This window comes from Nicotiana tomentosiformis, chromosome 9 (assembly GCF_000390325.3).
Source record: "Nicotiana tomentosiformis chromosome 9, ASM39032v3, whole genome shotgun sequence".
Taxonomy (NCBI): domain Eukaryota; kingdom Viridiplantae; phylum Streptophyta; class Magnoliopsida; order Solanales; family Solanaceae; genus Nicotiana; species Nicotiana tomentosiformis.
Genome location: NC_090820.1, coordinates 34,622,911 through 34,636,559, shown reverse-complemented (window position 1 = coordinate 34,636,559; position 13,649 = coordinate 34,622,911). Strand labels below are relative to the sequence as shown.

General features: G+C 38.1%; 2 pseudogenes; both read right to left on the bottom strand.

Moving 5' to 3' along the window:
• Window positions 1-274: 274 nt before the first annotated feature.
• LOC138898587 (uncharacterized) lies at window positions 275-1,024 on the bottom strand (annotated as a pseudogene).
• Window positions 1,025-1,043: 19 nt separating this feature from the next.
• On the bottom strand, window positions 1,044-5,842 carry LOC138898586 (uncharacterized; annotated as a pseudogene).
• Between the last annotated feature and the right edge of the window lie 7,807 nt (window positions 5,843-13,649).

The window sequence follows — 13,649 nt, the reverse complement described above, 5'->3', positions numbered from 1 at the left end:
TGGCTACAACTTGAAAAACGATCGAAAGGGTCATTACATCAATAATGATAGACAGTAAATCATATATAAAGAAAACATAGAAATACTTAATTCGCTTCAAGATTCTAGGAGTAAGGCGATGGAAGAAACGTTAAAATGTCACCTCTGGTGAACTGCCACATAACATAATTATACCAAATTTAAATATTAACTAAAAAACATGATACATAAGACCAAGGGATCAGAAGACAATAACAATACATAATAATTAAATGATAAATCATTTAATAACATATTAAATTAAATTACAAAAAACTTCTTTGTACACTACATTTCTAGCTTCATTTGTTATTTGTCCATCATCATCATAAACTAAAATCTTTAACCATTTTTTACTTGTCATCCGTGAAAGAGCAAAATACAACTGTCTATGTGTAAACACTGATTTCTTCAAAAATAACCCAACACGAGACAATCACTGACCCTGACTTTTATGAATTGTCATGGCAAAAGATACCACAATTGGAAATTGTCATCCCTGGAACTTAAAAGGTATTCTCGCATCAGATGGAGTCAACATCATTCTTGGAATAAACACTTTTTCTCCAGCAATGATTTCTAAGTCTTGTGATGATGAACCTTGTACTATTACATAATACCGATGACTGATCTATATTTCTCAGTAACATCTTAGGAACACAAATCTTTAGAGTAATAGAGTGATTTGGAACTCCAGAACATTTAATACTATTTAGGAATTCTAGTGTATATACGTGGTCCAAAGCTGTAAATGCATGTTTAGACATACAAATCGTATCAGAACTCAAATATGTCTTCTCAGGATTATGATTGAGTGAAACCATATATTCATTGATAGATTCCACCATGTAAAGAGTCGGAGTAAGAATTGCTCTTTGCTGGAGATAATATATATCATTGGAATGGTTAAAGAAATTAGGATAAGTACTTTCTACAGTTGCAAATATTGGATCATCACAATTATGTATGAGAAGATCATTGAGGATTCAGACCTTTTCAATGCCATCAACGGAACTTCTAATTCTTCAGTCACCAATTGCCAAAATCCAATCTAAAAATTCTTTTAACTCATCTAAATGTGGCCCTAACTGATTTTCTTGCAATCTCATATTCCTTGTTAGTTTTAAGATTTGACAGTGGGGCCAAAATTATGAAGAGTTTAGAGTAGCATTAACAATATCTTGCCGAGTACCTTTTGTAATGACTGGCAAAATTTGTCTGAAGTCACCACCAAGAATCAAATTCGAAACAATATCTATGCATCATCAGTGCCTCATCCCAAATAATTAACTTTGCCTTGACGATCAATTTTGTTAGAGGACTACCTTGCTTTATATTGCATGTTGGATTGAGAGGAATTGCCAATATCGAATCCGCTGTTCGACCTCTCAGTAACAAAAGAGATGCAAACCCACTTGATGCAATAGTTAACACAATATCTCCTCGAGATCGTATACCTGAAGATAGAGACTTCCAAATAAATGGCTTGCCAGTTCCTCCATAACCATATAAAAAGAACAATCTACCTTTCGCCTCATCCACTATTGCCATAATTTTCTCATAAACTGACTTTTGTTCAGCCGTCAAAATCATTAATAATTATTGATGTTCCTCTAACATTGAGAGTCTATTATAACACAATTCATCATAGACTAATCTATTGCTATAGTCAACTTCTCCCTTACTATAAAGAGGTCTTCTTCTTCTTCTTAGTTGCGAGATGGATTTGGTATATTTGCTATTGATTTAATAAATTGATGATTCAAGTTTTTTCTTTATGATATTTATGATTCAAATTTTTTGAAGTAAATTTGGGAGTTATACCGTGTGTTGGATTGTGAAAATTCGAAGAACAAGTTTCTGCTGCATGCAAAATATTGGCTGCAATTCAAACTAAAAAATGTTAAGTACATCTTAAATGCAATTATTGTAAGTGCATGCAAATAATTTGGTTGCACTTCGTACTAAAGCGTCGTAAGTGCAAAAATTACACTTAAAATTTACGCATGTGAATTGCAACCAATTTATTTGCATGCACTTAAGATGTTTTGTCTGAAGTCACAACATATGACTTTGACTTTCCAACTTCAGATAAAAATTGTAACTTCTAACGCGAATTGTGCTACTTCAATCTCGTACATCTCAAGTTGTGTCCGAAATGAGTAAAATTAAATAATAAAAAATTAACTTAAGGACAACTTAGTAGCCCAAAAATCAAGTATCTGTGCACTTTCCCCAATTAGCCAACAGGCCCAACACAATTTCCAAACTAATGTAAGACAATTAGATCCTTTATATTAAATTACGTTTATATAATCTTGAATTCGTCTCTCTCGCCAACGTGGAATTTTCGGTGAACAACGTGGAGACACAATGATCTTAGGAATGGAAGCTGCACAAGAAGCCATTAACAATGAGTGTTTCTACTGCCAAATATTTGAGTTTTGGGATAAGACCATCACAAATATGAAGCAAGTCTACTGTTGTGTCGAATTCACTATCCTCCCAATTATCCAATGAATAATTAACTATCAAACTCATTAAAATTAATTTTACTTAGTAGTGGAGCTATGAATATCGGTTCATAACCAAGTTTGGACGGGAACTTTTGCGTCCTCTTGAGTACTGGAGTATGATAATATTTCCCGATCTCTTATTGTTATGGTGAAGTAGTAAGTATTCCTCCTTAACCAGAGGTCTCGTGTACGAGCTCTGGTATCAAATCACCTTTGTTATAAAGTATATCTCCCAATGTGAGATTTCTCAATGCAGATATATATTTAGTCAGACGAGTGCCGAATACAGTGTAAAAAACTAAAAAAAGAAAAGAAAAAGAAATCCTCGTAAGACTAGACCAATTACTCAAGTTTAATTATTTTCTGATTTTATTAAAGTGACTATCTACATTCGGAACAAAGTCTAAATTAAACTGTGCAATATAATTTACCAAGATGAGTATTATTAGCTTGACAATGATATTAACCTTTAAACTTATAGCTCTAACAAGAGTTTAGCCTTTAATACCTAAATTTATTTTCAATTTTTGTGGCCTATATCTGTCATTCATGCTTATTCAATAGATGATTATATTCTTTAAGTATCTTTTATACATTGATTATACACAATTATACATATATTAAATGTGATATATATATATATATATATATATATATATATATATATATATATATATATATATATATATATATATATATATATATATCATGATCTATATATTTAACTTATATTGGGTTGAAATTAGTTACCTTCAATACCTAGGTCGAAATCTCTCACTAAGAAGCTACAAAATTGCCCCAAGAAGTGAAATAAAGGAACCAAAAATGGTCCAATTCCCGCAATAAATAGACCTCACTGCCCAGCGACTTTTGCTTCTGCGGAGCAGTGGCCTCATATGTCCGCAGAAGAGGACAATGCCCAGGTCTGCCCTTCCCGCTTCTGCGGCACGAGTGCCGCACCTGCGCACCAGCCCGCTTCTATGACCTCTTCCTCAGATCTGCGCCTTCGTAGATGCGGCTCCTCTTCTCGCTTCTGTGATCACTAGGCAGCCCACGCTAGGCCGCTTCTGAGAGCTCGCACCGCCCAAACATACCAACAAGTTTGAATCATCAAAACTGACCTGCCCGATCTCACGAAACACGAAAAATAACACCAAAATGAAGAATCATACTCCAAATCAAATCAAATCAACTTATGAACTTCAAGTTCTCTTTCAATTTACTTCGAACGTGCCGAATCATACTTAAACTACTCGGAATGATACCAAATTTTGCGTGCAAGTCTTAAATCACCTTACAGAGCTATTCCCAGGCTCAGAATCCCAAACAGACATCTATAACACCAAAACCTACCCCAAACCAGATTGAAAGAACCTTTAAACCTTCAATAAGACAACTTTCAACTTTAGGCACCGAAACGCTCCCGGGTCATCCAAAACTTGATTCGGACACACGTCCAAGTCCAAAATAATCATACGAACCTATTGGGACCGTCAAATCCTAGTTCTAAGATCGTTTACTAGAATTGTTGACCCAAGTCAAACTTAACCTTTTAAAGCCAATATTAAGGAATTGAGTGTTCCAATTTCAACCTAAATCCTTTTAAACCCGAACTAACCATCCTCGCAAGTCATAAAATAGTAAAAATACATGAGGGGAGTCTTATTTAGGGGAACATAGATATAGAAAGAAAAATTACCGGTCGGCTTGTTACATTCTCCACCTCTTAAACAAACGTTCGTCCTCGAACAGGTCTAGAATCATACATGGAGTGCCGAATAAGTGTGGATATCGGCTCCGTATGTCCTCCTCGGCCTCCCAAGTTGCCTCCTCCACTGAACCTTTACATACAAATCATCTTGGACCTCAGATGGCGAACCTTCCTATTAACAATGGCAACTGGCTCCTCATCATAACCCATGCTCTCATCTAGCTGAACTGTGCTGAAGTCTAACACATGCGACCCATCGGTATGATACCTCCGGAGCATAGACATATGGAAGACCATATGAACTCCCGATAGACTGGGAGGCAAAGAAAGCTCATAAGCAACCTACCCAACCCGTCTCAACACCTCAAATGGACATATAAACCTTAGGCTCAACTTGTCCTTCTTCCCGAACCTCTTCATTCCTTTTATCGATGAGACTTTCAAGAGAACCTTCTCGCCCACCATAAATGATAAGTCACGCGCCTTCTGATCCGCATAACTCTTATATCTGGACTGTGCTGTGTGAAGTTTCTCCTGAATCAACTTTACCGTTTCTAAGGCATCCTTCACTAAATCAGTACCATATAACTTAGCCTCACCGGGTTCAAACCATCCTATGGGCGAACGACATCGTAGACCATATAAAGCCTTAAATGGAGCCATCTCGTTGTTGGACTGATAAATGTGGTTGTAAGCAAACTCAGCAAAAGGCAAGAATCGATCCCACTTCCCTCTAAAGTCAATCACACATGCTCTGAGCATATCCTCTAGGATATGAACTGTCTGCTCTGACTGCCCGTCAGTCTGCAGATGAAAGGCTATGTTGAGCTCTACTTAGATCCCCAACTCACTCTGTACTGAAATGCGAAGTAAACTGTGAGACTCTATCTGATATGATAGAAATAGGCACACCATGCAACTAAACAATCTCCTGAATGTAAATCTGGGCCAATCTCTCTGAAGAATACATGGTGACAACCGGAATGAAGTGTGCTAACTTGGTCAACCTGTCGATAATGACCCAAACTACATCAAACTTCCACAAGGTCCACAGCAACCCAACTACGAAGTCCATAGTAATGCTCTCCCATTTCCACTCAGGTATAGTCATCTGCTGGAGTAGGCTACCTGGTCTCTAGTGCTCATACTTAACCTTCTGGCAATTTAGACATCTTTCCACATACTCGTCTATATCCTTCTTCATCCGCCGCCACCAATAATGCTACCTTAGGTCGTGATACATCTTCGTAGCACCTGGATGAATAGAACACCGAGAATTGTGTGCCTTCTCTAGGATATTCTCCCCCAATCCATCAACATTAGGAACACATAGGGGACCCTGGAGTCGCAGAACACCATCCTTATCGATAGTGACCTCCTTGGCACCACCCTGTAGTATCATCTCCCTAAGAACTAACAAGTGCAGATCATCAAACTGATGAGCCTTGATCTGCTCGAATAATGAAAACTGAGCGACGACGCATGCACGAACTCGGCTGGGCTCTGAAATATCCAACCTCACAAGTCTGTTAGCCAAGGACTGAATGTTTAAAGCTAATGGTCTCTCCTTTGCTGAAATAGATGCTAAACTACCCATACTCTACGCCTTTCTGCTCAAGGCATCTGCAGCTACATTTTCCTTGCCTGGATGATACATGATGGTAATATCATGATCTTGTAGTAACTCAACCCACCTGCGCTACCTCAAATTGAGATCCCTCTATCTGAACAAATGCTGTAAGCTGCGATGATCAGTGTAAACCTCACAAGATACCCCAAAAAGATAATGCCTTAATATCTTAAGAGCATGAACAATCGCAGCCAACTCCAAATCATGTATAGGGTAATTTTTCTCATGGGGCTTCAGCTGTCGTGAAAAATATGAAATAACTCTCCCTTCCTACATCAATACGCATCCTAGGCGAATGCGTGAAGCGTCGCAATACACAGTATACATCCCTAAACCGGAAGGCAACACTAACACCGGTGCTAAAGTCAATGCTCTCTTGAGCTTCTGAAAGCTCACCTCACAATCATCGGACCATCGGAATGGAGCATCCTTCATGGTTAATTTATCAAAGGTGCTGCAATAGATGAGAAGTCCTCCACAAACCAACGATAATAGGTATAGGAAGAAGCCCTATCAAATAGAGATTTTTTCTTTCGACCATATTTTGATTGTTAATACGATATATAAGGACCGCTACTACAAAGTGTATTACACCCTTGATCGTGAAATATCGATTGCTTGTTGAACCCTGTGAATTGCGTGAAAGTAAGATACTCAAAATTCGGGGGTCAAAGAGTTTTAGAAAACGTTCTTGGTGGAAAAAAATGTGAATGAAGGATCCCACTAAATTGAATTGGGTCCATGAATCTAAGAAATGGTGAGAATTCTTGATCTCGTCGTGGTAGGACGAGGCCAACTCTGAGCTGCCTTGATCTTCTTGGGATCTACCTTAATACCCTTGCCTGATACAACATTCCCCAAGAATGCCATAGAATCCAACTAGAACTCACACTTGGAGAACTTAGCATATAACTTATGTTCCCACAAGGTTTGAAGCACCACTCTCAAATGTCGCTTGTGCTCCTCCATGCTACGTGAGTAGATCAAAATGTATCAATGAAGAAAATGACAAACGAATCCATATATGGCCTGAACACCCGGTTCATCAAATCCATAAATGTCGTTGGGGCTTTAGGCAAACCGAAGGACATCAGTAGAAACTCATAATGGCCATATCTAGTCTGGAATGCCGGCTTCAAAACATCAGAATTCCAAATCTTCAACTGATGGAACCCCGATCTCAAGTCGATCTTAGAGAACACCCTGGAACCCTGCAACTGGTCAAACAAATCATCAATACACGGGAACGGGTACTTGTTCTTTATTGTAACTTTGTTCAACTGGCGATAATTGACTATCGCATACAATGCACACCTCAAAACAAGGTACGAAACGGTCGATTACAATTATAGTAACCCAACGAAGAGTTGGGAGCGAATCCACTGGGAGCTAGATGAGAGTTAGGAGTATATATTCTAATGCATGAATTTGAACTATCTTAGTTTGCAGTTCCACAAAATGGTTTTGTTGCTATCTCTATTTTAAAACTAAAGATTGCAAAGTAAATAAATAAAATTAGGATGATTGTTTTTTGTGTTTTTCAAGTTTGCAAAAATCCTAGGGCTATGATCATCACCTAGTTGTTCGCCTAATGGGATAAAAACCTTAATACTTGTTTTGCTGATCGGAGTGTATTATAGCTAACAACTCCCAAATACCCACTCAATACCTCTCGATCAGAGAGTGATTTTGCCAATTTGGCTTTCTCAAGCCCAAATGGGTATCACACAAAATGATTGATAAAAGCTCAAGTTGGGTTATTACTATCTCTAGGTTGAACCCTTTAATTGGGTTAATCAATCTCTCGATTGAACCAATTTCTTGTTAGCCAAGTTTTCCTAGACTAAGTCTCTCTTTCTTAAGTAGAGACTAAGTCAAATAGGCATGAGCTAATATTTGCAACCATTAATTCCACAAACTAAAGCATAAACAAGGCTATATAATAAATACTCAATCATAAACAAGAAGTAAATTAGATACCCGTAAAGTTTACGTACTAGGGTTAGGTCACAACCCTAGTAAACATCTAGCTACTCATACTTGAAATTAAAGAAATAGAAGAAAAAATACTAAGTAAACTCATATTGTAAAGTTACAATGATAAAATATATAGTAAAATACTCTAAAATATAGAAAACTACCAAAAGAGGCAAAGAAAAACGTTTATGTCTGCGGCCGCAAGGCACTTCTCATGCGGCCGCATAGTTCTTGTGCGGTCCGCAATTCTGAGGGACTTGGAACTTGGAAATTTGCACACCCTATGAAGTTGATATCAAGCTCTTCGTTTGCGACCACACAATTCCTATGCGGTCCGTAGTTTTCTAGAAAGTCTGTTGGGATTTCCTTTATTGTTTGCGGCCGCAGATGGAATTCTGCTGACCGCACTTTCTTCAGCGGCCGCAAAATTCCTTCTGCGGGCTGCACTTTGTATGCTTATGTACCCTTTTGTTGCCTTGAGCTCGGATTACTCATTTTTGAGTCGTATTTCATCCTGGGAGTCCAACTTCAAACATTCCTACAATTTTGCACTTTTCATTAGTTTTGGGAACACAATTCTATGCATTTAGACTAAAACAAAAGCAAAAAGGTCTAATAGGTAGTCAAAATCCCCACTTATCACCTCCCCCAAACTTAAGTCTTTGCTTGTCCTCGAGCAAACAAAATAGTTCCCACCTCCACAAGTTGATGGTCATTTTATCCATTCAAAGGTGAGCCATTTACACATCAGTTGGGACCAACAATTACCCACACTACTTATGTATTATCAACAAGGCAACAAGTTGAACATTTATGCACCTATAGTTCTATTGTGACACTTGAGCATCAAGAGTTTACTTTATTCATCAAGGAAGCTCGCTCTCTCATGTAGGTCATTGTGGATTCTAAACTCCTCCTCCTTTACTCTCCGTTTGCATAGCTCACTTAAAACTTTTAGCACTCAATCCAAAGGCTTATGAAAGGTTCACTCATCTCTCTCAAGAGAATGTTGCAAGTACGACGTCAAGTACCATAGGCTTGCCCCTCATGTAGATCGCCACTAATGTAAGCTTAATCGGCTTGAAATCAGGTAGGACTTCTTTCAAGATGTAATGAAGGCTTTTGGGTTAGGGTTGGATACAATATGGTTGAGTGGTTACACCTTTCCTTAAGCACTCCACTTTTTATTCTCGGCTCATGCTTTGCCAATTCTTTGAGGCACTTTCTTTTCCTTGGGGAACTTGAGAGACTTAACATAACTCTTTATTAATCATGACATTCATTTTTTCCCTCTTTGATTTCTCCATGTTTTGGATCATTACCTTTCTTTGAATCCCTTCAACTCTTCCACTTATTTACTTTCTTTTGCATTTTTCTTTTTGCTCTTTCCTTTTCCTGCCTTTCCTTCTCATCATTTCTTTTCTCTTTTTGTGCCTTGATACCTCTTTCAAGTTCCTAGTCTCTCCCCCAAACTTACGTTGTTAGCCAATTGTTTCAAAATAGTGTTAAGGAAAGCTCGGGTGCCAAGAGAGGATCACGACAAAATGGGTAAAGTCTTGTAACATGGTTATCAAATGAGAAATGATTGAGGCTAAAATGGGTTGACTAGCTATAACAACATTGGTAGGAAATGGAAAATTCAAGCAGGTCAAGGAAAGCATACAATTACTTCTCAAGCCAAGCAAAACTTAAGATTTCACCTTGAAACATATTCATGGCAAGTTTTAGACCATTCGCATGGGTACTTGTATTAGCAACAAAATATCTCACCCCTCACACAATTGGATTGTTAAAGATGATAGAGTCGAGGGCCCATAACGACCACATTCAAGATTGAAAATCACTATGGTTCGATTAAACCACTCGATGATTGCCTAAGTCAACACAAGAGTCACAAAGTCCATAACTAAAGCTATTTCTTTCAAAAACCTTATTTCTAACCATAATCATGTAGTTAAGTGTGTTGGTACCAAGTGAAGCATGTTTGACTCTTCGAGCATGACTTAATTAGGTCTTTTTATTCATTACTACTACTATTATTATCTAAACACCAAAAATGGACTCATCCCCTTAAGAAGGCTGTCACGCCATCTATCGTTGGGAAGAGTCACCTCGTTCACACAAAAATAACCTTTGGAAAGAACCGTGGCATTAAGAAAACCAAAGTCTAATTAACTACTAAAACATAAAAAGAAGATACTAAATATGTAACTACTCGGCCGGTCGTTTTGAGTATTACCACCCCATTTCCCCCATTTACTGCTCAATTTGTGTTTTACAGTTGTTAAATGACTTGTCGGGGTAATTGGTTCGGGTCCGATGAGATTTTGGAATGAATTGGAATACTTAGTTTCAAAGTTTAAAGCTTAAGTTAAAATAGTGATCGGATGTCAACTTATGTGTAAACGACCCCGGAATAGAGTTTTGATGATTCCAATAGCTCCGTATGGTGATTTTGGACTTAGAAGTGTGTCCGAAAAATTATTTAGAAGTCCGTAGTGAAATTTGGCTTGAAATGGCGAAAGTTGAATTTTTGGAAAGTTTGACCGGGGAGTTGACTTTTTGATATTGGGGTCGGAATCCAGTTATGAAATTTTTTATAGATCCGTTAGGTCATTTATGACTTGTGTGCAAAATTTGAGGTCAATCGGAATTGATTTGATAGGTTTCGGCATCGAATGTAGAAGTTATAAATTCTTAAGTTTCTTAAGCTTTAATTGGGGTATGATTCATGATTTTAGCGTTGTTTTATGTGATTTGAGGTTTCAAATAAGTTCATATGATGTTTTAGGACTTGTTGGTGTATTTGGTAGAGGTCCCGAGGGCCTTGGGTGAGTTTCGGATGGTTAACGGATCAAAATTTGGACTTAAACAACTGCTGGAATTTTTCTACTAGAAATTTCTACAGGAAATCAGGGTCAGGAAATCGAGGTTAGGAAATTGAGGTCAGGAAATTGAGGGCAGGAAATCGAGGGCAGCGCTTGGACAAAAACTTTAAGTTATAAAACGGTGGCTTCGTCCCATTTTTCTATTTTTGACAAATTGGAGTTTGGGGAGAGGCGATATTTGAGAGATTTTCAAGGAAAAATATCGGGGTAAGTGTTTCTAACTCGGTTATTTTCAATATAAATGAATATAGCATTGTTTTCATCATTTAATTAGTGTTTTGAGATGAAAATTTGGGAAAAATGAGGAAGAGTTCTTGGACTAGAATTTTGAGGTTTTGAATGATATTTTGTTATCGGATTTGAGTAAAATTGGTATGGTTAGACTCGTGAGTGAATGGGATTTTGGGTTTTGTGACATTTGTCGGATTTCGAGACGTGGCCCCAGGGGCCGAGTTTGAGCCGATTTCGGATTTTTGGCTATAATTTCATATTTTCTTGTGGAATTGATTCCTTTTGCCTATATTGACTGTAGTGTATTGCTTGTGGCTAGATTCGGAATATTTGGAGACCAATTCACAAGGCAAGGGAATAGCGGAGTAAGAAATTACACGGTTTGAAGTCAGTAACACTTCTAAACTTGATTTTGAGGGTATGAATCCCCGAATTGGTGTTATATAAATTATTTGAAGGTGACGCACATGATAGTTGATGAGCGTGTGGACGTGCACCATTGAAATTGTGCCTTGAATAAATTCTTTGAAGTAGTAAAAATTTAAGAATCATGTTATTATCTTAACACATTCCACGTGTTAGAGAAATTGAGCTGGGGCTCTTATTAAAGATCATGTTTAGGATAAGTGTAGATATTTTGGGACCCATGGGGTCGTGTTGCTGTTGAATTAATTGCTTTTAAAAATAAATAAATTTCACACTCAGTCATATTCGTCAATTGAGAGGATATTATGGGATTGAGTTACGCGCCGCAGCAGGCCAAATTGGCTATATATATATATAGGATCGGGTTACACGCCGCAGTAGGCCGTATAGGCTTTATTGTTTCTGGATCGGGGATGCACGCCGCAACAAGCCTTATTGGCTTTATTACTATATGGATCGGGGCTTCCCGCCTGCAGCAAGTCTTATAGGCTTTATTATTATACGGATCGGGACTGCCCGCCTACAGTATGCCATATCGTCTTTATATCATGCTTGGGGTGAAGAAGCCCCTCTGGAGTCTGTACACACCCCAGTGAGCGTAGACGATTATATATTCGGGATGGACTTCCCAGGGCATGGACTTGCCTTATTTATATTGTGATGAATTTTCCCTAGACATGGATCTTGTCCCTATTATTTACATTTGGGGAATAAATCACCCCAGGGCTGGATTGGCCTTATATGGTACTGCGTAACTGATTGTCAGTTAATGTGTGTGTGTATATATATATATATACAGGATGGAATATTCCTGGGCTAGATTGGCCAAAAATACAATACCGAGTGACCGAATGATTAGTGACCAGTATTACATGAGGTCTTTTCACTGAGATGTCATATTCCTCATATCATGCAGTATTGATCTATTTCATTTGTATTAAGTTTAACTGTTGAACTTGAAAGCATGCCTACATTTATGTACCATTATTTATACTGGATTGTATCTGCGGAGCTCGTCACTACTTTCAGCCCTGAGGTTAGTCTTGTTACTTATTGAGTTGGTTGTACTCATACTACACTTTGCACCTTGTGTGCAGATCCAGGTGTTCCCGGATACGGCAAATGCTAGATTTCAGAGTTTATTTTGTTGGAGACTATCAAGGTAATTGCTTGGCATCCGCAGACTTTGACTCCCTTCCTTTTTCGTTATTGTACTGTTCTATATTTTAATACAATGATTTTATCAATCAGACTTTGTATTCATTTAGATGCTCATGTACTAAGTGATACCGGATTTTGGGAGTGTTTATATTTGTATTTGTGAGTAATTTTTATGCTAAATTTAAATATTGGGTTTTCAAACATCAAAGATATGGTAGTTTATTGAGATTGTCGGCTTGCCTAGTATTGAGATAGGGGCCATCACGACAGGTGAGATTTTGGGTCGTGACAAGTTGGTATCAAAGCCTAGGTTACATAGGTCTCACGAGTCATGAGCGGGTTTAGTAGGGTCTTGCAGATAGGTACGGAGACATTTGTACTTATCTTTAAGAGGCTGTCGAACCCTTAGTAAATTTCACTTTCTTGTATTCCATCGTGCAGCATTGATTCAACTTGAAACATAACTCTTTGAATCCCTTCCACGCATTCATGTGTGCATGTGAGCGCTTGGTATCGTCTGTGTATCTCTGGCTTGTGATTCCATGAACGAGGTTCGAGATAAGTATTCTGTGTTTTGTTGATGGGCCAGTCTGAAGGACTTGAGGCCGGAGTTAGACCGCAATCTAAGCTCGATAGTTTCGATTGTGAGAACCTGTGCGATTGGACTTATGCGTTCGGTAGTATTCTTATGAGTGGAATTTGTGGCTCGATGATCGGTTGAATGACTACATGATAAGTATGATGTTAATACAGGATGTGTTCAGATGGATTGTATGAGACAAATAAAGTTTACTTGTGACTCAAGAGTTTGCTATTGGGTACTTGATTCATGTTTTGATGTGACGTATGGTCTTGAGTTGTGAGTGCGTTGAGGGATCTGTCATGCTATTTAATTGCAGAGCGAAGTAATCTACGTATGTGTGTTCCTTATAATATTGAGTGGAGGGTTTCTTTTCTCCCATCGGGGTATATGTGTTGAGATTTGAGTTTGGATTAGTTGAGAAAGTTGACTTGACCATCATAGGGATGAAGGCGAGCTTAGTAGATGATTTGAGGTATTTTATGGTTTGTGTTACCTGAGCTTGTGAAGA